Source organism: Felis catus, chromosome D1 (assembly GCF_018350175.1).
Source record: "Felis catus isolate Fca126 chromosome D1, F.catus_Fca126_mat1.0, whole genome shotgun sequence".
Taxonomy (NCBI): Eukaryota; Metazoa; Chordata; class Mammalia; order Carnivora; family Felidae; genus Felis; species Felis catus.
Window position 1 is genome coordinate 49,545,156 of NC_058377.1, and position 24,953 is coordinate 49,570,108.

General features: G+C 41.7%; 1 protein-coding gene across 4 annotated transcripts in view; it reads left to right on the top strand.

Moving 5' to 3' along the window:
* Positions 1-24,953, top strand: part of RAB30 (RAB30, member RAS oncogene family) — an 84,482-nt gene that overhangs the window by 9,562 nt on the left and 49,967 nt on the right. The window contains exon 1 of one of the 4 annotated variants that reach the window (XM_045038675.1): positions 22,420-22,623. The exons of the other annotated variants lie outside the window; for them this stretch is intronic. The gene's annotated coding sequence lies outside the window, so the exon portion shown is untranslated. Of the gene's footprint in view, positions 1-22,419; positions 22,624-24,953 lie in introns of those variants that run through there. 4 annotated transcript variants of the gene reach the window in all.

Here is a 24,953-nt window from a genome sequence, read left to right on the forward strand (position 1 = left end):
TCATTACATTGAAACAATATTTTTCAGATTTCCACAGTTCTAATGTTTCTATAATCAGTCTCTGTTCCTTTCTCCCTCTCTCTCTGTCTCTTTGTCTCTCTCTCTCCTCTCTCTCGCCCCCTCTGCCCTTTAACACAAAGTAATTCTGTTTAGTTTCCTTTAATGTAGTGTAGTATCTCGGCCTTTTTTGTCTTTTATGACATTGAAATTTTGAAGATTTCAAGTCTATTGCCTGGTAGACCATAAATTGGATTAGTCTGATTGTTTTTTCTGTAACAAACTCCAGTTAAATGCTTGTAGTAGGAATTCCACATAGACAATGTTGCATCCTTTTCTTTGCATCACATTAGGTGACACATAGTATCAGTTTGTAACATCACTGGTGATGTGAGATTTGATCATGTGGATGAAGTGATATTGCCTTGATCTCTTCATTGTAAAGGTACCTGTTTCTCTTTGTAATAAGCAAAATTGTGCGGTGATACTTTGAGATTGTTTGAATATCCTGTTCCTCAACAACGTCTATCCAATGATTTTAATATCTACTGATAATCATGGCCTAAGTCAAACGGTGTCTATTAAAGGATGATTTACTTCTATATTTATGAACCATGTGTTTTTTTGATAGATCAGCTTTCAACTCTTCCTCTTCCTCTTCCTCCTCCTCCCCCCCCCCTTTTTTTTACCTGGATTCCTCAATTCTTTTTTTCTCCCAGTGTGTTGTAATCCATTACCAACCTTATGCCCATTTACAAGTGAGGAAATTAAGAGTCAGAAAATACAAGTAACTTTCTGAGAGTCACAGCCAGTTAGCAGAAGAGGCCAGACGCACACCCAGTTTTGACAACTCTGTTGCCTCACTGGCAGTCCAGGAACAGAACATCACCTGATGAAATCAAGTTAAACAGAATGAACAAGGAGGGGCGCCTGGGTGGCCCAGTCAGTTGGGCATCTGACTTTGGCTCAGATCATGATCTCACAGCTCGTGAGTTCAAGCCTTGCATCAGGCTCTGTGCTGACAGCTTGGAGCTTGGAGCCTGCTTTGGATTCTGTGTTTCCCTCTCGCTCTATACCTCGCCCACTCATACTCTATCTCTCTCTCTCTCTCAAAAATAAATAAACATTAAAAAAATTTAAAAAAAAAGAATGAACAAACATTGCATCATTGTTGCTTATAGCAAATGATTGGAAACAACCCTAAGTGTGGGTCAGTGGGAAACAGGTTAAATAAATGAGTATGTTCACACAAGGGAAACTATTAAAACACAAACAAGAATTAGGGTATTCTGTAAGTACTAATATAGAAAAATCTCAAAGGATATATTATATGAAAGAAGGAATGTGCAGAAGAGTGCATATTTTGTGAAAGAAGCAGGGATAAGAAAATACATTTGAACTTGCACAAAGAAACCCTGGAAGGATCTTAAATAACAAAGTAGTTACTGGTACAGGGCTGTAAAAATGAGTGGTATGTGTATGTGCATGCATGTGTGCGTTGTGAGATTTCTTAACATTTACTATTTTATTATAAAGTTGACTTTTAAAATAGCTTTATTTGGGGGGCACCTGGCTGGCTCAGTCGGTTAAGCACCCAACTCTTGATTTCAGATCAGGTCATGATGTCACGGTTTGTGAGTTTGAGTCCTGCGTTGGGTTCTGTATCCATAGCATGGAACCTGCTTAGGATTCCATCTTCCTCTTTCTCTGCCCCTCTCCCACTTGTTCCCTCTCCCCCGCCCCCACTAAAAAAAATAAATAAAAGTAAACTTAAAAAAAAACAAAATTGGGAGAGACATAAAATCATATTTAGTTATCCATTTAATAAATTATCTCAGTATAGTGTTAAATTTACAAGGAATCATGATTATCTTAAGAAGGTTAGGGGTTATGATCACTTGGGGCCATTTTGGGGCCAGTATTAGCATTTGGGCAACTTCCCCTTACCTTCTCTTTTTTTTTCTTTTCCCTCTTCCCCCAACTACATGGTCAAGTTTCTGATTTTGTCTGGGAGAGCCATTTGAATTAGCCATAGCAAATGTTAATTGTTTTGGCAGACAAAAAGAAGCTTGAATAAGCTTTTCCTTCTAAGACTCAAAAACTTGCCTTTCTAAGAGCTAACGTTGGAAGGAATGTTTCTGGTCTGGAAAATTCGGATAGCAACCTCAAAAGGAATTCATGTCCTAGAGGAACCGGGAGTGGGGTGGGGAGCTCAATTTCCTTTGAGACAGATTGAAATAAATACTTCTGTCTGAAACAGTACTAAAGATCAAGATCTATTTATTTCTTTCATCTTTTACTAAAAGCTTCAAAACCTGAATTATGATTAAATTCAAAATAGATTTAGCCCAAGCACCCAAAAAACCTCAAGTAATCCTGATTTTAAAACATTCATGAGCCCCTCCCCCGTTCATGCTCTGTCTCTCTCTGTCCCCAAAATAAATAAACGTTGAAAAAAAAAAAAAACATTCATGAGATTGGGGCACCTGGGTGGCTCAGTCGGTTAAGCGGCCGACTTCAGCTCAGGTCACGATCTCACGGTCCGTGAGTTCCAGCCCCGCGTCGGGCTCTGTGCTGACAGCTCAGAGCCTGGAGCCTGTTTCAGATTCTGTGTCTCCCTCTCTCTCTGACCCTCACCTGCTCATGCTCTGTCTCTCTCTGTCCCAAAAAGAAATAAATGTTTTAAAAAAAAAACATTCATGAGAACTTGGACAGGCTGCTTTTCTAAATGAGATGATCTTTTGTATAAGATGTAAGTCTGTCCCTTTGAAGTGACAAAATTTCCAGCTCATGTGCTGCAACTGTATAGCTCAAGATTCCACATTCAGTGATATCAGTCCAGAATCATTGTTGCTGCTGTGGTAGTGTCTTTCTGTTTTGACTATTACCTGCTGTAAATGGTTTGGTCTGAGAATTTTTTTATGTTCTTTGCCTTTAAGGTTACCATGGCTAGGAAGCTAAATGGCATGTTTGTATGTGCAATAAGAAGATTGTTGTTGTTGTTGTTGTTGTTGTTGTTGTTGTTGTTGTTGTTTTGAGTAATCTCAGTGGGGGCTTGAATGCATGACCCCGAATCAGGAGTCGCATGCTCTATTGATTGAGCCAGCCAGGCTCGAGCCTCCCCAAGTTACTTTTATTATAGGACTTTATAATAATATTGCTAAACATTTTTTGAGTTTATGATGTGTCAAGTGCTATGTTAACTGCTTTACATAAGTTGTGGCTTTTAGTTGTGGCAAAAACCACATGAGGAACTGCAGCTCTGAGAGCTTAAGTAACATGCCTAAGATTGTAAGACTAATAAAATCAGATCCAGGACTAGAAATCAGGACTGTCTTACTGCAAAGCCCGTACTTTTCTGCTGTGTGATACTACCATTTTGCAGATTTGTGGAGAAGATGATTACTTTTTCACTTCATTTTTGGAACAGATTCCTGTCTTATTTACTTAATGGATATTTACTGAGTGCCTATCACATGTTAGGCACCTAGAGAAGATTGAGACCCAGGCTTTGTCATTAAGAAGCTCACACTCAAGTAGAGGAGATAAAACAGATATATCCCTATATGTCCATGTTCATAACAGCATTATTCACCATAGCCAAAGGGTAGAAGCAACCCAAGTGTCCATCAACAGATGCATGGATAAGCCGAATGTAGATGTACATATAGTAGAATATTATTCAGCCTTAAAAAGGAAGGAAATTCTAACACATGCTACAACATGGCTGAATCTTAAGGACATTATGCTAAGAGAAATAAACCAAATACAAGTGGATGAATATCATACAATTACACTTATATGAGGTACCTGGAATAGTAACACTTATAGAAACAGAAAGTAGAATAGTGGTTGCCAGGGGCTAGAGGGAGGGAAAAATTGGGGAGTTGTTGTTTAATGTGTATAGAGTTTCAGTTTTGAAAAATGAAAAAGTTCTGGATATTGGTTTTACAACACTGTGAATATACCTAACACCACTGAACTGTACACTTACAACTGGTTAAGATTATACATTTTATGTGATGTATATTTTATCACAATTTTAAAAACCCAGACAGATATACTCTCCCCTACTATGTGGTAGAAAGTAATTAGTGAGACAAGAAAGACTGGTGCAGTCATAGGAATTAGAGAGGCTTTCTAGACAGGGCAGCTCTGACTAGGCAATGGAAGATGGGTCAGATTTATGTGGCAATGAGGAAGGTGGGAAGGGCAGCCCGGGTAAAGGGAATAGTGAGCAATGTTATAGAGGCTTGAGGCTGCTTAAAGATCCAGTTTTAGCAAGGAACAAATCTCGAAGTGACTCTATAATTATGGGTGTCCCAACCACCTTCCATGTGGGCAGAGACTTAAATGCAAAGTCTAAACCAGGTTCATGAAGTTGTGGTATGCCGGACAGGGACTCATTCATGATTCATTCAGTAAACATATATTTAGCACATAGTGCCCGTGCTATGCTAGGCACTTTATGTATGTTGGCAGATGCAACACCCCCAACAACTCTGAAGTTATTAATATCCCTAATTAACAAAGGCCGGGATTGTGACTCAGAGAGGTGAAGTAACTTGCCCAAAGTCACATGGCCAATAGGTAGCCGAAGCAACACTTTGCCTGTGGAGCCCATGCTCTCCGTATCCACAAAGCTACGCTATCTTCTCTTGGGGATGAGTGTGAAGTGATGTCTGCCTTTGAACTCACGGTAAAAATGGCATGTGACTTCCACCACTTGTCATCTTCTTGCTGCTTTGAGACTACCTTGGTGGAGTTACCTGACAGCTCTGAGGCCCTGCTTCCGTGTCTGTGAAATGAAGACCTGGTATTGGACTAGATTATTTCTAAGGTTTCTCCCAGATCAAAAAACCCTATTTATTTTTTCATCTATCCATCTACCCATCTACCCATCCATGCAACACTAATTTGGTATCTATTATATACCAGGTATTGAGCTGGTGGGTACTGGGACTGGTTATTGAGATTTGGCATAACACAGTTCTTGCCTGAAGGGAGATTGTGAAGGAGATGAAATGGATGATTATTGTACAGTATGGCCATAGCATTCGTAGTGGTGTACACAAGAAGACTGGAGCATAGAGAAGGGACACCTGTCCCTGTCTTGGATGAGTGGATGTCAAGAGGAAATTATCCCAAAGGCTAGGAAGGTAATGAGGAAGACCATGAGAACTTTATCCTTCTTGTTGTTCCTCTGGTTATAAGAACACTGCATATTTATTAAATTCAGTTAAGCTTTGTTGACCTTAGAACTCCTTTTTATTTTAAGTCTTGTGGAAAGTGTAGTTGATTTTGACAAGTGAGTGCAGCCAAATATTGATATAGTTTGAATTCTCTTTCAGATTGGAGAAAGATGATAAAGTTGAAGAGAGACCTAGGGGTTAATTTTTTTTTTTAAGGAAATTTAGGAAGCATGGAGTAGACTAGTAAGGCCCAAGGACCCAGAGTTATTTAAGGTGTTCACAACTAAAGTCACAGATGATTATGTTTCAAAGAGGCAAGTGAAATGGCCAATATATTCTTTCTTTTTTTTTTAAATTTTTTTAAACGTTTATTTATTTTTGAGACAGAGAGAGACAGAGCATGAACGGGGGAGGGGCAGAGAGAGAGGGAGACACAGAATTGGAAGCAGGCTCCAGGCTCTGAGCCATCAGCCCAGAGCCCGACACGGGGCTCGAACTCATGGACCGCGAGATCGTGACCTGAGCTGAAGTCGGACGCTTAACTGACTGAGCCACCCAGGCGCCCCAATATATTCTTTCAATACTATTAAGGACCAGTGAATTACTAAGAATTAGAATGATTCAGTATTAGAATTCCAATGCTAAGGAGTTGAAGTGAGGTTTGAGGGGGGAAAAGTTAAAAGAACTAAATGTATTGAGCAGCTAATACATATCAAGCATTGTACTAAGTCCTTTACATTTATAATTTTGTTTTATTCTCCCCAAGTCTTATCCTTCACAGATATGGACATTAAGCCTCAAGGAGGTTTAACATGCTTAAGGTAACAGCTAACAGGAGACTGAGCTGGGACTCAAGCCCAAGTTTGTTAAAATCAAGGCCTTTGCCCTTTCTACTACCCCATGCTTCTTCAGGTTCCTTGATTTTCTGTTTCTGGATACAAAATCCACACCAGGCAACAGGGCTTCCCTCTCATCCTTGGAGCCTAGAAAGTAGCGATATTTAGGGGTGGCTTGCTCTTGAAATTTTCCAACATGCCAAAGGGCAGCTCCCCCAATTTTCTATGTCTTCCTTCTGAACTGGTGGGTCACTGGCTCCCACAGATAAATGACTCTTACTAAAATGTTAATTCTCCCCATGCCTTTTTTGCCTTTCCTTATAGTATATGAATGTTTGATGTTGGCAGTTTGTCTCTTAGAAGTGGCTCATAAAAGTCATCTGAGAGGGGCACCTGGGTGGCTCAGTTGGCTAATCATCAGACTCTTGATTTCAGGTCAGGTCATGATCTCAGTTTGTGAGCCTGAACCCCACCTTTGGCTTTGCACTGACAATGTGGAGCCTGCTTGGGATTCTCTCTATTCCTCTCTGTCTGCCTCTCTCTCTCTCTCTCTCTCTCTCTCTCTCTCTCTCTCTCTCTCTCTCTCAAAATAAATACATTTTAAAAACTTAAAAAAAAAAAGTCATCTAAGAGAATGCTGATTGAGACCAGCTCAGTTTAATGTATTTGATCCCCTCTCCTTCCCCCAAAAAGGGTAACTTTACTTCCCTTGCCCCAGATCCCCTCTTTGGGGTCCTGATAGAGCTCAGCTTTTTGCCTGGCTCTCAGAGGCCTCCATCTCTGAGGTTTTGACAGGATCACATAGAAGTTTCCACTTTTAACCCCTTATTTCAGGCTCCTTCCTCCTCGCTCAAGTCTTCCTGTGCACATAAGCTATTGTGTCTTGTCAGGGAGTGTCTTCCCAGCTTGATTTGGAAGCAGGCCAGGCATTTATCCTGGGCCTTTAACCCCCCAAAAAGCTCCTACATATGGTTGCACAAAGTAGCAAACTGACCTCCAAATGAGCTAATGAATTACAGCAGTGGTGAAATGATGCCAGTGGGCCGTTTCTCTGCCCTGGTATTCCAGTTTGGGCTACAGTGAAATGGACAGAGGATGTAGGGTAAGGGGATTGGAGTTCAAGTCTTGGCCCAAGTCACAAATCCTGGGACTGTGAGACTTGACCTGTCTGAGCATGTGTTCTTAGCTCTAAATGAAGGACTGAGGACAATCCTAACTTCATACCATTGTGAGAGGCAAATAACTCAATGTATAGTATTGAAGTGCTGTATAACAAGCCCGTAGAATGTATAACAGATGTCAGTGCTTGTTGTTATAAAACAAATTTGGCTCAATGAGAGACATTTCTGGAAACTGAGCAGGATGCATGCTCTGTCATCTCTGGCCCCAGTTCCTGGCAAATCTTTTCATTGCTCAAGTAGGCATGCATGGTATCATTCTCATGTTTATTTTTGTAATCTTTTTCATTATAATACTCCCAGAACCTTTGGTGATTCTTAATATTTTCTTCGAAAACTCCGGTCAGGGTTATACACTCATACCCAGAGCTAGTCACCCCAGAGTAATTACTTGGATTCTTAGAGCTGTATGTGGATCCATTTCCCAAGAAATCCAGGGACAGCAAAGCTGGCTGTGTATGATAAATGAGGTTTATCTTGCTTGCTAGGGCTCTGGATGGTTGGGAACTCCTGAGGATATTTGATAGTAGGTGGACCCTAAGGCAACACTATTACAACTCTGCATATGCTTCTGGTAATGAAATGAGAATGGGGAGAGAGTATCTCACTGTAAGTGGTTTATGAGTTTAGAGCCAGAAAGCCCTGGGAAACTGAAGAGTCTTCTGTGTGTTGTCATTAAGTGTGTTGGGATTATTTCTCTGTTCTGAGAAATCTTCTAGGTGTGTTCCTCAGACACTTGGGGATTGCTGCTTAGCCCTATCTTTATGCCATTTCAAATTATTGTAATTCATTCTTCTTGGCTACATTTCTCAGAACTCTTTGGGTTGTAAATGAAAGAAACCCAATTCAAACTAGCTTGGGTGAAGAGGGACTTGATGAGAAGAATGCTGAGGTATTTCATATAACCATTGGAAGGAGGGGTACAGCTGGAGCTGAGAGGTTTTAGAGTAGGTAACTGCCCTAACAACCCCCAAATTTTGGTGCTTAACACAAATGAAGTGTTTTTCTTGTTCAGACAGCAGTTCAACATAGTTTCTCCTGGTTAAGCCAGTTTCTGTGTTTCAGGGACACACTTCTCCGTTTTTTGGTTCCCTTCTCCTCTGTGTTAGAATTCTCTCCTTTTAACCTGCAGATGGAGAGGTAGATTCAAGGATCTCATGTGAGAGGTTTTCATGGGCCAGATCTGGAAGTGGCTTATATTACTTCTGTCCTCGTTCTATCAATTATTACTCAGTACATGAGTACATGACTCCACCTAATGGTAAAGGAGGCTGAGAAATATGGCCTGTTTGCCCAGGAAGAAAAAGAAATAGGTTTGGTGAGCATGTAGCTAGTTTGAGCCAAACAGGTACTCAATGTCAAAATTCTGCCTGTTGCCTTTGATTTTCTTCCTACATGGTAGGGAGCATGGTCACCAAATGCTCCTAAACTTTGAATCTCACTGTTGTCAAAGCAGAGAAGTGACCTACATTCTTACTGGCTCTAAGTAAAAAATTTCAGAGTAATGATTGGCTCAGTTTGGATCATGTGACCATTCCTGAACCAATCAGTGCCCCAGAAAGGTAAGGTCACTTAGCATAGTGGGAGCCCCACTTGGGCCGCTTCTCCTCAAGGGGGAGTCATTGTGAGACCCAAAGCCACTCTATTTACTAAAAAGGCCCAGCCTCTCTTTTTGTTTCTACTCTTGTGGAAAATTCAGTACAATTTTATAGTCATGGTTCCAGCCCTTCTTACCTCAGTCACATCAAAAGATTGTATTTCACTGAATCAGTGACACCATCATTTCTTTTTCTCTTTAAGATTTTATTTTTAAGTAATCTGTTCACCCAGTGTAGGGCTCAAACTCACAACCCTGTGATCAAGAATCACATGCTTTTCTGGCTGAGCCAGCCAGGTGCCTGAGACACTATTGTTTCTAACGTGTACAGCTATCCTATTCACCACTGAGAAAGAAAGAGAAAATAAGGTTCCAAATAAACTATGACACCATGCAAAGATGCCATTCATTATAAAATGCATCCTAATGTCCTGTCAAAATATAAGAAAAGATGTTTTAGAATTGATGAAAGATGACATTCATTACAGCCAAGCTCTGTACTTTCATGCCTTAATACTGCTGTTCTTTTGTTTCTTCAGTCCATCCACTAATTTCAAAAATATTTATGGGGAGCCTGGGTGGCGCAGTCGGTTAAGCGTCCAACTTCAGCCAGGTCACGATCTCACGGTCCGTGAGTTCGAGCCCCGCGTCAGGCTCTGGGCTGATGGCTCAGAGCCTGGAGCCTGTTTCCGATTCTGTGTCTCCCTCTCTCTCTGCCCCTCCCCCGTTCATGCTCTGTCTCTCTCTGTCCCAAAAATAAATAAACGTTGAAAAAAAAAATTTATAGGCCAGGCAACAAGGAATAAAAGATTAAGTTTCTGCCTTCTTAATGCTTTCTGCCTCACCCCCTTTTCCACCCTCGTGTTGTGAAGCACCTGCTGTGTGCTAGGCAGTCTATTGAGCATTGAGGGCTCAAGAAGGAATAGGAAGTCTTTATCCTCAAGAGACTTATAGCCTGGGGGAATAGAAACAGTGGGGTGTAGGAAGACAGTCATACAAACAAAAGACTAAAGGATCACAGGTTCCATTATTAAGGTCCTTACAAGGTACATTAGGCCCCCAAAGTAGAGGGAATGGTCAATTCTGCTTTGAGGAATGAGAATGGATGTACTGTGTTTATTAAGATAACTGTGCACTGTTGAAAGAGTAAGCAATGGTCTATTTTGAGTAATAATATGCAATTTTTGCATACATACCTAATTATAACTAAGTAGGCCAACATGTTCTCCAATGCCTATTTGAGTCAATGCAAACTTCCTATTAAACTTCACAATCAAGGGGTGCCTGGGTGGCTCAGGCAATTAAGCGTCTGACTCTTGATTTTGGCTCAGGTCATGATCTCACAGTTGGTGAGTTTGAGCCCCACACTGGGTGACACCCTGAGAGCAAGGAGCCTGCTTGGGATTCTCTTTGTCTCTCTCTGCCCCTCCCCCCCCCCAATAAATAAATAAACTCTAAAAAAAGAAACATCCCAATCAAAAGGCACATGTGGGTCTCTTTTCTTTATGCAAACATTAATGAATAGTCTGCAAAAGCTTTTTTAGAGATAAAGTGAGTAAATACCAGATTTACCCTATGGTGGAGGCAGTCAGCTTTTTTTGTACATTAGTTACCAAGCCTCCTTCCAGGGATTGTTTTTAACTGTGTGATGATTTTTCTCTCCCTAGTGGATGCTCTGGATCACATCCAGAGGGAGAAGAGTGGGAACATCCAAGAAGGGCTTGATGCAGGCTCAGGGCGGGACTGGGTCCCCAGAGCAGGGTTTACAGTGATGGGATTTGGAGAAAATGTAGATGAGGCTGTTTGGTCCTGGGCTCAGAGAACAGCCATTGCAGGACTTTTCCTGAGAGGGTCCCAGAGCTCTGACAATATAACCTGAGTGCTGGATCCTTGTGTCTCAAGCTAGGATGCCAGCTAAGGTTAAGGCCATTTTTATTGGTTGAAAAACATGAAAACAACAAGGCTCTCGGAAGTAAAGAGTTTTTTGGTTTGTTTGTTTTGAGGTTCATGCAGAGGTCAGCAGAGGGTCAGTGTCTTTCCGACTGTTCTGGCTATTAGGAAAAGCTTACTTAATGAGTCCAGAAAAGAATCCAAATTTAAACTATTCTTTGCTCCTCTGGTTTATGAACAGCCTGGAAATGAGCACTGAGATATACAGGATTTTTTTTTTTTTTTTGAACTTTCCAGCCCAGTATGTCTGGAGCATAGTGCCTGGGGGTGGAGGTGGGGGTGAGAAGTGGAATCCACCTCATCCTTGGTCATGGGTTGGGGGAACTTCAGACTTCTCTGGTCAGCTAAGAGAAGAGAGAGCTCCAAAGAGCAAAGGGAAGATTTAAAAAAAAAAAAAACTCCACAAAAGCAGAAACCCATCCTTTGAAATCAGCACAAGGTATATGCCTAGGAGTGATTTATGGGTGTACAGAGAAGGAACATTAAAAGAATAATTGTTGGCTGTTTATTTTGGAAAAGTATGTGTACTGAGAGTGGAAGCAGGGAGCTTTATTTTCTCTTTTACCTTGCTCCAACTTCCATTAGTGTTAATAGGATCATATATTCTAGACTTTACTTGGCTTCCTGCCCTGACATAAATGTTTGAATTCCTTGTTTTGCTATTATATATGAACAACAAAAGGGAAAGAAGAACAGAATGTTGAAAGCTAAATTATCCTATATGCCTTACTGTGGATGGGATTTATTCTCGTAGGTCCACCACTATTAAGATTATCTGATCAGATGATCTGTGTTTCTGATAGCTACATCTTGACAGCTTTATAACTTGTTTGTTTGAAGTGGTTTGTTCAGGGGATAGCTAAATGTATTTTTTACTTGGTGGAACAAGGTGAGTTGTGATCCGGGTTATCCGAGCTCCGGGCCATCACAGGTGTTATCCAAAGGGCCAATGGAACTACGTGTTCTCCTTGTTGTGGCCAGTCAATCCTGGGGGCATTTATTAGGTGGTCATTTGATCCACATTGACCCAACTTACCCTCCTGGTGTAGGATTCGGTTCTTAGGGTTACTGCAACAGATCCATTTATTCAATTAAACAAACAACAATTAAGGTCCTGCTGTGCCTCAGGTATTGTTTCAGTCTTGGGAATACTTGGTATGTAGAGCCAGAATCTGACTGTTCAAGGAAACCCAGTAGAGTTAGAATGCAAAAATTTCTGGATTTGAAGGGACCTTAGAGATAATCTTATCCAGGGTCAGCAAACTTTTTCTGTAAAGGGCCAAAAAGTGAATGTATTTGGTTTAGGGGGCCACATACCATCTCTGATGCATATTGTTCTTTGTTTGCTTTTACAACCATTTAAAAATGTAAAGATCATCCTAAACTGGGGATGAAGGGCATGGGCTGGATTTGGCCCATGAACCATAATTTACCAACTCCTGATCTAACCCATTCCCCACCCCTTTAAAAATTATTATTATTATTTTTTAAAGTAGTCTCTACACCTAACATGGGGCTCAAACTCATGACCTGGAGATTAAGAGTTGCATGCTCTAACCACTGAGCAAGCCAGTGTTCCCAGTGTTACCTCCCCCTTTTTTTTAATCAAAGAGGAAGCTAAGAGCCAGAGGGTAAAATAATCCCCCTCTGTACACCACCACCCCCCCCCCTTCGCCTGCACACCAAGAACACAACTAGTTCCTGACACTGTTGGATTGCTGACCCTTAATAAAGGATCCTTAGAGGTTCAGGCCCACACCTCAAACTGCCTAGTTACTTTTCAAATGTATAGCTTTGGTCCTGAGGGAAGTAGGAATTTAATTATTATATTTTTAATGTTTCTTTATTTTTGAGAGACAGAGAACACACAGCAGAGGGGCAGAGAGAGAGAGGGAGACACAGAATATGAAGCAGGATCCAGGCTCTGAGCTGTCAGCACAGAGCTCTACATGGGGCTTGAACTCACGAGCCGTGAGATCATGACCTGAGCCAAAGTCAGACACTTAACTGACTGAGCCACCCAGGTGCCCTGGAATTTAATTAAGTAAGTTAGGTACCTACCACATTCTAGGCACTGCTGTGGTAAAATTAGCATGGCAAGATCCCAGCACTCCATCAGGCCAGTTGTTGGTGCGGGCAGGTAAGATGGCAATGTGGAAGGTAGCATGTGGAGACAAAGAGTGGGTGTCTTTGGAGCACAAGCAAGCACTCCTCCTTCAGTATGTGGGGTGCTTCAGTGGGCGTAAAAATGAATACATTCATTCATTGCACCTCCCACACTCGTGTTTTGGAAGCCACTAACCAGCCTAAAGGAAGGGGACGGAAGCTTGGCTTCCTCCATACTTGCTTATTTTTTTTCTGTGGGTACTGATACTATGCACATGCTATATATGCATGGTGGGTTATGAGATTAAAGGAAAAACGTGAAAAAAGATAAAGACTGCTTATCTGGCAGTTGCTTTGTACCAATTTATCTAGGCAGGGGCACTGACACACATATGAAAACATAGAAGATCAATCATAGAACCATTTGATATTTTTGAGCTGGAGGGGATTTTAGAGATCACTGAGCTATATATACCCTTTGATTTAACAGATAAAGAGCATGAGGCCCAGAGATGTCAGATTTCTTACTGTGGGTCACACAGCTAATTAATTCATAGAATCTTAGAGCTGTAAAGGCTCTTAACAGATATTTAGTATAACCACCGAAATAATGATAAAGAATAAGAATCAGAGCCAACATTATTCAAAGTTTATTGACATAAATAATAATACATATTACCTCATTAATTCTGACAATAACTCAGTGTAATAGATAAGATTACCTTCCCCATTTTACAGCTGAGGAAACTTGAGGAAACAGCTTGAAGAGATTAAGTAAAATTTGCCCAAAGTTACCCAGTCATTAAGCAGTAGAAGCAGGATTCAAGTCCAAGCTCTAGTGCTTAAGCCGCTCAGAGCCCTTTATTCCCACTTGACTGTGACAACTAAATGGGAACTCATTGGCTAAGCAGACCCATGCCAGGTCTGCTGATGTCTCATCCTTCCACCAGATGTATATGCTAATATGCAGATGTGGGCCAGGAAAGCCTATTGCTCTGCAGCTGTCTTTACGGTGTCACAGAAGAGTTTTGAGAATGTGCACAGTAGAATTCTGTTTGGACGTCAAATTTCCCTTGAAGATGTGAGAGCCTGGTTGGTTTCCCTGAATCTGATGACGTTTGCAGGGGCAACTGGAAGATTCTGTCTGCATGTGTTACCCTCTTCTTTTTGCACAACCATTTAGATTTAAAATTGTAGTTTCAAACTATAGTCTGAGGCATCCTGGGGTTCATGCTAGAGAACTGAGGGATTCTGTAAGAAAAAATTTGGCATAGGTTTCACTTTGAACCAAATGATGCCTAAAACAAGTATTTTCGCTGCATTAAGTTTTTAGTTCTGACGGATGGGCACAACCTATTCATTAGATGTACGGTATACCTTGTGATGTTTTCTTTCCCTTCTTATGTAACTTGAATGTTTTTCTCACCTGACAATGGTAATACATGGGTTTGCTTGATTGGAGGTTTTTTGTTTGTTTGTTTTGTTTTGTTTGAAGTCAAAGACATTTTAACAGATTTGTAGAGGTTATTCTTAAAAAAAAAAAAAACCCTCTCTACCTAGATTATTGTTTTTTACATAAGGAATATTGTGGGTTTTGTTTGCCATCCATTCATTGTAAGCGGAGTTTCTCTATATGGCAAGGTTCTTAGATTTCAGCTCAGGAAGCTATATCCTTTGAACCTGGGCCCTTGGGTTGGTATGTATAAGTCAATACACAGCATTAATAATTGCTGCACGTCACTTGGAGGAAGATCCAAATTAAATAAAGAAGGATTTCATTAGGTTGTGAAAAGACAGATTTAGGCTCTCTTGGTAAGAAACTTGAGGGATTTTGCAGGGGGAAGAGATGTAATGCAAGATTGTCTTCTCATTTGTGGGCGTTTGAGAAATCCCTTAAAATAGAGAAACACATGAATATTTGTTTTCTAACAGAAAATAATTCAAAGACCTGCCCGTGTTTTCTTGCCAAAGCTTTTTTCTTTTCAAGCTTCAGCCAACCCGCCAGAAGTTTTTTCTGATTATGTCAGGGAGAAACCTCACTTAGCAATTGCTTGCCATTAATACCTACTTTTAAACATTTCTTATCCGTTAATGATTTATTCTTTTAACTATCTCAGGGCATATCCCTCGTTTACTGCAGCTTATATCTACTCTACTTCCACCTTTAGTGGTCACCTTCAGAAAAAGGGGTAGGAGGTAGAGGATGGCTTAAAGAATGAGAAGGATTTATTTTCACTCCATGGTAGTATGCTGTGTTACCAGATAAATATTCAGCACTATCATGTTCTGGAGATAGGCGTGTGTTTTTTCTTTCTAACTTTTTATTTTGAAGAATTTCAAACAAGCAGATTAGTGAAAAGAACATTCAAAAGCTCTTAAATCTACTAGTTGTTAACATTTTGCTACATAGGCTTTATTTTTTTCTGTATGCAGATTTAGATTTTTTGGGGGGTGGGTTGGGAGGCAAGACATCATGATACTTTGTTTCTAAATACCTTCCTATTTCTCTCCAAAGTGTAAGGATCTTCTTCTCCATAACCACAATAGCATTATCATGCCCTGGAAACTTAACATCGATCCCATAATGTTGTCTAACACGCAGTCTATATTTAAATCTCGCCTTCAATCAGTTGCCTTTTTGCTGTGTAACAAAGGGTGCCAAAACTTTGTGGTTTGAAACAACCACCATTTGTTAATGCTTGTGATTCTGTGGGTCAACTGGTTGGTTCTTGTAATGGGGATCAGGCTCAGCTGATCTTTGGTGGGGCCTCTTCAATATCTGCAGTCAGCTGCTGGATCCACTAGGGGCTGGCTGCTCTAAGCTGGCCTCAGTTTAGATGGCTTGTCTCTGCCCTAGAGGGCCTCTCATCCTCCAGCAGGATAGTCCACACTTGCTTCCATGGCATGTAGGCAGATTCCAAGAAAGAGTGGGAGTGTGCAAAATGTTTTGAGGCCTAGGCTTGGAGCTAGTATGGCATAACTTTTGTTGCGGTCTTTTGACCAAAGCAAACCACAAGTTCTTTTTTTTTTTTTTTTTAATTAAAAAAAAATTTTTTTTTTAATCTTTATTTATTTTTGAAAGACAGAGTATGAGCAAGGAAGGAGCAGAGAGAGGGAGACACAGAATCCGAAGCAGGCTCCAGGCTCTGAGCTGTCAGCACAGAGCCTGACGTGGGGCTCAAACTCAGGAACCGTGAGATCATGACCTGAGCCGAAGTCAGACGCTCAACCAACTGAGCCACCCAGGCGCCCCAAACCAGAAGTTCTTGACAGGAGGAACTGCAAAGTCGTATTACTCAGAGGTGTAGATACAGGGGAGTGAACAATTGCAGCCTCTTTTGTAATCTGTTGTACCCCTATTGTCCAAATAATAATAATGTTAATAATTTAATTGTTGATTTGTTTTCAAAGGTCCAATCAAAGATTACACATTAAATTTAGTTGTTATGTATCTTTAGTCTCTCTCTGTTTTTTAGTCTTTTAATCTATGATTTTCTTCTTATTTTTTTGTATTTTGTGAAATTGATATTTTTAAGATTCTTAAAAATATCTTACAATTTAATTTGTCCAGTTATTTCTTCATGATTAAATGGAGGTTAAATATTTCTGGCAAGAATTCTAAATAGCTGATGTTGTATACCTCCCATTGCTTTACAAGGAAAAGCCCAAAATGTTAATTTATCCCATTATTGGCAATGCTCAGTACAGTCACTTGGATAAGTAGGGTCTGCCAGATTTTGCAATCATAAAGATGCCATTTTCTGTAGATAGATGTGCACTAAGTCTGAACAGTTGGTGCTGAAGTTCTTCCAATATATCAAGATATATTTATTAGATACCTACTGTTCATGTAGTCTTGCATTTAGTACTGTGGTGAATCTAAAAACATTGCAAGGAATGTTGCCCGTCTGAAGGAATATGCAATTTTCTTGCGGTTAAGTTACTCCTTTATGGGGCGCCTGGGTGGCGCAGTCGGTTAAGCGTCCGACTTCGGCCAGGTCACGATCTCGCGGTCCGTGAGTTCGAGCCCCGCGTCGGGCTCTGGGCTGATGGCTCGGAGCCTGGAGCCTGTTTCCGATTCTGTGTCTCCCTCTCTCTCTGCCCCTCCCCCGTTCATGCTCTGTCTCTCTCTGTCCCAAAAATAAATAAACGTTGAAAAAAAAAAATTAAAAAAAAAAAAAAACTGACAGAGTATAGGAATGGTGACTTTTTTTTTTTTTTTTGAGGGAGAGTGAGAGAGTACGAGTGCAAGCAGGGGAGTGGGGCAGAGGGAAAGAGTGAATCTTAAGCAGGCTCCATGCCCAGTGCAGAGCCTGATGCTTCAGGAGTGGTGATTCTAAGTTAATAACTAGTTTATGAAAACTTTTTATTGTTGTATAATGTACATAGAGAGAAGTGCACATATAAATGTAATAATAGCTTAATGAGATTTTCAAACTGAACACACCAGTGTACCCAGCACCCAGATTAGAAAACAGACATAAGATATAATAAACACATCTCAATAAGTCTGATTTTTAACTGTGTGAAACTTATATCCAAATAATGGTTGTCTTTTTCCATACCAAGTAATTTATGAGTGGCCCAAGGAAATCAATGTCATTTGAAGCTTAAAATGGTGTTCCCTAACTTGATCAGTCTCAGGATCCATCCATCTTGATTCAGAGTAACTTGATTCACATGGGGAACCTGGTTAGCTCAGTCAGTTGAGTGTCTGACTCTTGATTTCGGCTCAGGTCATGATCCCAGGGTCATAGGATCCAGCCCTGTGACAGGCCACACTCAGTGTGGAGCGTGCTTAAGATCCCCTCTCTCTCTCTCCCTCTTCTCCTCTGCCCCTCTCCCCTACACACGCTCTCTTTCTTTGTCTCTCTATTAAAGAAAAAAAAAAGGCAGAGTAACTTTCACAGTGTCCATTTGTGGTAATCTTTCCTCCTTCATTCCTATCTCAGAACAGAAGGTGACCTCTCCCTTGCCAAGGGTAGCCGTCCTGTGCATTCCATCCCACCCCTCTGGACTTCCCTGGGTTTGGTCCTTCTTTTTCTTCCTTGCCTCCCTTCCATGTATCATCACTTTTCAGCTTCTCCTTTCCTTTGGTTCCTGCCCCTCACCTTCTATACTTAGCAGTAGTTCTGCTTCTCCTCACCAGGCTGCTATTCTCTCTCTCTCCTTTTTATCACCAAACTTTTTTTTTTTTTAATTTTTAAAGCTTATTTATTTGAGAGAACAGAGACAGCATGAGTGGGGGAGGGAGGGGGGGAGAGAGAGAGAGAGAGAGAGAGAGAGAGAGAGAGAGAGAGAGAGAATCCCAAACAAGCTCCATGCTGCTAGTGCAGAGCCTGACATGGACTTGAACTCATGAAACCGTGAGATCATGACCTGAGCTGAAACCAAGAGTAGAATGCTGAGCCCACTGAGCCACCCAGGTGCCCCATCACCAAACTTCTTAAAAGATTGACTCCTCTTCCTCTTTTCTTTTTTTAAGTTTATTTATTTATTTTGAGAGAGAGACAAAGAGAGTGAGTGGAGGGAGGGGCAGAAAGAAAGGGAGAGAGAGAATCTCAAGCAGGCTCCCCACTGTCGGTGAAGAGCCAGATGTGGGGCTTGAACTCACAAACCATGAGATCATGAGTTGAGCTGAAAACAAGAGTCAGATGCTTAACCGACTGAGCCACCCAGCTCCCCCTGCCACCTCCTTTTCCTCTTTAGTCCTTTCATCCAAATGCTCTTTGAGATTTGGTTTCTTTCCCCACAATTCTAGTGAAGTTCATAAGCAAATTCCTAGGTGTTAAGTCAGCCTTTTTAAAAGCTTTGTTCTCTTAGATTTCTGCTTCCTATTGAAGTTTTATTCATCTTACCTTTGAGACTATCTCCTCCATTGGCTTCTATTTGCGTGGTCTTAATTTTCAGCTACAGTTGGACTTCCCAAAGAAAGAACAACTAATTCTGGCTTCTTTTGGTCTGAGAATGGCATTTCTTAGGACCTTTTTCCATGGAGTATGGATTAATATCTTAGAATTTATCTGTGATTTGAAGATTGTGGTTTTCACAGCAACCTCTCAATTAAATTAATGTAAATTCTGTGTAACCCAATTTTTTTAATGCTGTGCCTGCTAATAACTCAATATATGTTTTCTGGGATCATTTAATCATTCAGTTATTCGTTTATATGTTGAATAAGTATTTACTAAATGTCTAGTAAGTGAATTAAATTCCACAGTAGATTATTACATTTTTTAAATATCTAAACATCTATTGAAATACATATCCTTTCTTTTTCTTTTCATTTTTGTTGAGGTTTGCTTGTTTCTTCCTAATTTGAGCAATTACTACTTATCTGACTGTTGCGTAAGTTATTATATCTCTAGAACTCTTTACTCTTTATTTATTTATTTTTTTAACGTTTATTTATTTTTGAGACAGAGAGAGACAGAGCATGAACAGGGGAGGGGCAGAGAGAGAGGGAGACACAGAATCTGAAATGGGCACCAGGCTCTGAGCTGTCAGCACAGAGCCTGACGTGGGGCTCGAACGCACAGACCGTGAGATCATGACCTGAGCCGAAGTCGGACGCTTAACCGACTGAGCCACCCAGGCGCCCCTCTTTACTCTTTAAAATAAGGATAATAATAATATCTGCCTTCTGGAATGTTGTAAAGATTAGATGCAAAACAATGCACAGAGAGCACAGAGCATATGCTAGGAGATAGCAATGACTCGATAAATGTTGGTTATCGTTATTACTTGCTGTGATGGGTCAGTACTGGACTTTGGTCCTCACAGCGAACATCCTGAACTAGCCATTAGTCTTCCAACTTTTCAAAGAGAGAAACTGAGACTCAGAGGACTTAAATAACTTGCCACAGGTCACAGAGCTAATAAATTGCATATCTGGGATATCTGATTCATAACTTGTGCCTTTTACAGAACTACACGGAAAGCCTTTCAGCATCTTGTAGGATACTTAGAAGTAAACTAGGAGTCTCTTTTTAGTGGCTGAAATCAACTAATATTCTCCTCATTTGCCTTCTAAAAGGTAGGACATACTAAGGAAGTTCTTCCTGGTCAGGGAAGCTCCAGTCCTAAAGGGCAGATTAATAACGATTTTATCTTAAAACCAGAGAATTCTAGGGCTTAGAAGGATTTGCCCACCCAATTATTGAATTTTCTCTCTAACCATCCAGCCAAGAAGTCATTGGTTTATTCTTTAACGCTTCCATTGACAGGGAAGTCATCATCACTCTGAGGCAGCTCATTCCCCTTTCCATAACTCTCACCATGAGACTGTCCTTCTCCATCCAACGTCCAACTGAGCTTCCCCTACGTGTGCCTTCTGCCCATGGGTCCCAGCGTGGTAGTGGATAGCCACGTGAAGTAAGCAGAACCCCTATTTCCTAAGGCAGCCTTTCAGATTCTTGCTGTTTACTGTCCGTTTTCATTCCCAATACCTCCTCACCAGGTTGAGCACCTTCAAGCCTTTCATTTACAGCTTCCCCAGAACAAACACAACTGGGTATACTCTTTTTTTCTTCTTGGTGTGACAGAGAATAAAAACCATGGCTATCTCATGAGCATTTTGCTTTTCCTTCAGTCTTTCTCATTATATATGGTACCACCATCCACCCAGTTGGTCAAGCTAGGTACCTAGGAGTTTGCTCCCTTCACTATTTTCATGTAGTCCATCAGCTACTCTTTTCAATCCTATCTCCAAATATAAAATCCATCTCTACTACCATCACCCTGGTCTAAGCCACCATCATTTCTACCCTCATTCCTTTTTTTTTTTAATTTTTTAATGTTTTATTTATTTTTCAGAGAGAGAGAGAGAGAGAGAGAGAGAGACAGAGTGCGAGTGGGGGAGGAACAGAAGAGAGAGGGAGACAGAGAATCTGAAGCAGGCTCCAGCCTCCAAGCTGTCAGCACGGAGCCTGATGTGGGGCTCGAACCCACGAACAACAGACCTGAAGTGAAGTTGGCTTCTTAACCAACTGAGCCACCCAGGCGCCCCTCTCCCCTGATTCCTAACTCTTGACCCGTCCTTGCACAAAGCAAACAGAATTATCTCTTTAAAGCACAAATCAGATCGTGCCATCTGCTCCCCATCCCCCCCCCCCCCCCCCCCCCCCCCCCCAGTCAGAACTCTTCTTTGGCTTCTCATTGCCCTTACAACAAAATCCAGACTCTTTTCTGTGGTCAACAGGCCCTGCGTCATCTGAAACATTCTTTCTTCCCTGTTGTTCGTTCAGCATTGGTCCCTGGTGGCCTTTATGTTCTCTAGACATGCCAAGCCTTTTCCTGCAGCCAGCCTTTGCACTTCTTGGTACTTCTGCCTGTGCCCTTTGCCGAGCTTTGCAAATAGCTGGCTCATTTTCATTTTTCAGGTTTCAGCTCAGATACCACTTCCTCAGAGAGGCCTGCTCTGATCACTCATCAGAGGCCCTAATCTCATTAGTTTGTACCTGCCTTTCAGATCTGTACTGCTTCTCTTGAGGACATAAGTTCTTCAGTGCCTGGACATAGGATGTCGTGTTAGCAGCCACAGCTTCTACAAGTGGCATAGTTGCTGCCCTTAGAAGGTACTCAATAAATATCTGCAGGATAAATAAGTAGCCTCATGATTGACTGGAAGTAAGGGTGTTGGAGTCATATTAAGAAAGGATTTGGGGTGCCTGGATGGCTCAGTAGGTTTAACATCTGACTTTGTCTCAGGTCATTGTCTTGCAGTTTGTGAGTTCGACCCCCACATCAGGCTCTGTGCTGACAGCTCAGAGCCTGGAGACTGCCTCTGATTCTGTGTCTCCCTCTCTCTCTGCCCCTCCCTTGCTTGTGCTCTGTCTCTTTCTCTCAAAAAATAAATAATGAACATTTACAAATTTTAAAAAAAAGAATGGATTTGATTCTGAAGTTGCCACTTCCTGTGAGATTTGGGGCAAATCATGTTACCTTTCTGGGTTTCAGTTGCCTTATCTGTATAAAAGCAATCTTATCCAAAAAAAAAAAAAAAAAAAAAAAAAGCAATCCTATCTACCTCACAGAATGTTGTGAATATTAATTAAGATATTGGCCATGGATGTACCTGCCATGGTACCTGGCACATATTAGGCGTTCAGTCTCCCACAAAGCCTGGTGCTTAATTGCAATGTGTGGAAGCATTCTATCAAGTTTGAACCTGATTTAGAGAACTGTTTCTGTGGTGTGCCTGGGAGTGCATGACCCATAAGATGCCTGCGACTCCCCTCAGGCTACACTTGCCTGGCTGTGAAGTGCTAACTCTGGTTATCCGCAGTTGTGCTGCATGACACTCAGTCTGATAACCCAGAAGTGCCAGGCCCAGAGCCTTCACTGGGGTGCTGAACATTCCACCCCAGAAACCTAAATGATCAAACCTGACATTGTGTGGCCCATCTCTTGTCAAGATGGATTGGGATGCTCTGTCTAGACAGTTGTCTCCTTTGGGAAATCACAGTTGCTCTGAGAGGAGGCACATGGTCTACTGTTAAGAATACCAAATAGGCCTGTGAGCTGTTGGGGGGGGGGGGGCGGGAGGAGTTGCTGTGAGGTGGGTGGGCCTGTGCCGCGGAGCCTGCAAAAAGGAGCTGTCAGCTTCTCTACTCACAGGCCTCTCCGAATCATGCTGGGAGCCGTCTTCTTCACACATGCAGTGCCAACAGAGCTCCCAGTCCATGGGAAGGTGCAGATATCACTGTCAGCCTTCCCAGAGGCAGTGATTCTGTGCCCCCACCGAGGAGTGCTAGAGGAATTGAAAGGTAACCCTGTAACATGGATAACCTGCTGGGAAGGAGGGCTGAAGTCTTTATGCAACATGTTTGGTTGGTTTCTCCGGTAGGTTGGTAAGAGTGAGTATTTTAACATGAGGCTCTAGAATTAGTTAGACCTAGATTCACATCCCTAGATTCACATCATGACCTTGGCTGAGTTACTTAACATCTTGCATTAGCTTCTCGTCTAAAATGGGGATTGGGGCACCTGGGTGGCTCAGTTGGTTAAGTGTCCAGCTTCGACTCAGGTCATGATCTCACGGTTTGTGGGTTTGAGCCCTGCATCGGGCTCTGAGCTGACAGCTCAGAGCCTGGAGCCTGCTTCGGATTCTGTGTCTCCCTCTCTCTCTGCCCCTCCCCCGCTCATGCTCTGTTTCTCTCTGTCTCAAAAATAAATAAAACACTAAAAAAATAAATAAATAAAATGGGGATAATAATGACTCCCTATCTTATCTGGTCATTGTGAGGATCAGATGATACAGTACATGCAAAATCTTAGTTTAGTTACAGGCACATAGCTGATGTTCAATAAATGATCTTTCTCTTTATTAGGTGGGACAGGTTGGAATTTTGAGTTTGTTCCAGATGAGCCTCACCCATATTGAACTTTGGGCCTTGGTTCTCCCTTTGCCAGCTATGTGCCTGGGACAACTTATCTAGCCTCTCAGTCAGTGTTTTTATCTGTCACATGCAGTTTATAATTCCCACCTCATGGTGAAGGTCGAACGAGATCAGAGTGCCTGACACGTAGTAAGTGCTCAAAATACTCATTTCTTCCACCTTTGGTTCTTGAGTATCTGAAATACGGTCCCTTTAAGCTTGTTAAGATTCCTCACTAGCCTTGTATGCAGCTGTGTTCAGACAGCTTTGGCAGAAGGAAAAGCTTTTTTTTTTTTTTTAAATAGACTGTTTCATAATCTTTTGGCTCAGATCTGCTGCTGCTGTACCCCGTGCTCCTCAGGGTCCCTGGGTCCTCCTGCAATCAGCATGTGCCTTGCCTCTCACCTAAATGACCCTGGAAAGTGGCTACCTTGGAATATGTTGCTGAATGCGGAATGGATTTTCCTCCCTGCTCTTGGGGGTGAAACTGGTTCAGGGATTCTTAGCTGAAGGGGGAGGGGCTATTGGGTCTGAACTGCAGTTGGACATAGTGGCCAAGACTTTTCTGGTTTTCATTAAAATTCTCTGGCTGTCTTTCGGGATTGCTCATTGGATATGACTGTGAGCTGGAGGTGGTTATGCTGTTCTCTCGGCTACCCACACCCATCAAGTCACAGTGGCTCTGAGGATGAGAGAAAATTGAAGGTGGAGGACAGGCTGGCTAAGGGGTCTTGCTCAGCAGTCTTTGTGATAGGAGCCCTCTGTCTACAACTACAGAGCTTGAGTGTTAGAAACTCTTAAATACAGATAGGGGAGCAGACATAGCCCAGCTGGGAATGGGTAGCAGAGAGAATCCTCTTACAGATGACCCTTGATGACAGGCTTGCTTTTCAGGGCAGATAGATAGAGGTTTCCTGGCAGCTGTCAGAGGGTCCCCAAATGTTACATCAATGAATGAAGTCAGTCTGATCTAATCATTTTTCTGAAGTGCTTATACCCTTACATGCCCAAGGGGGTGGGGGTTGGGTGGCAGTTCTCTGAGGGTGACAGACTGAAGTAGAGAAGACTCACTTCTTTAAGAGTTAATTTCTAGTAGTTAAAGAAATCTCACTTGAGATTAGAATTTGAATCTGAAAGTCTAGGTTCAAATGATGACTCTGCTATTGACTTGTTCTGTGATCTCAGGCAACTTGCTTCCGGGGGATAAATTATGTAAAGCTTGTGGCATATCATATGTTCTCAGTAAGTGGTAGATGTTGTTCTAAAGTGTGCTAGGTTTGACCTGTCACTCCAGCTCACCAAGATATATCCCAATTCTGTCATCTAAAACATTTGTTCTACATCCCTCCCAGCTTTGTGTCATTTAAGAAGTTGAGGCGAATGTGTTCCCTAGGGCAAGCTGTATCTTCTTTCACTGGAAAAATACATCAAAACCATATTATTATGTTTCCCAGTGAGATGCTCACAACGTCAGATACTTCATTGCTTGGTAACTTAGTAGGAAGAAAAAAAAGGGGTTTTCCTGTCATTCTTGATGGATAGATCATGAGAAGGCCATTTAATTGATCTTGGGTGTAAATGTCCCCTGACTCCCAAGAGAGCAGCACTGAGGCTGCCATTTGCCTTCACAGTAAAACCCCATTTCCAGTCTTTTCTCCATTTACTCTCAAACCTCTGTGTTCTAGCCACAGTGGACTGCTCACAAAAAATTAATATGG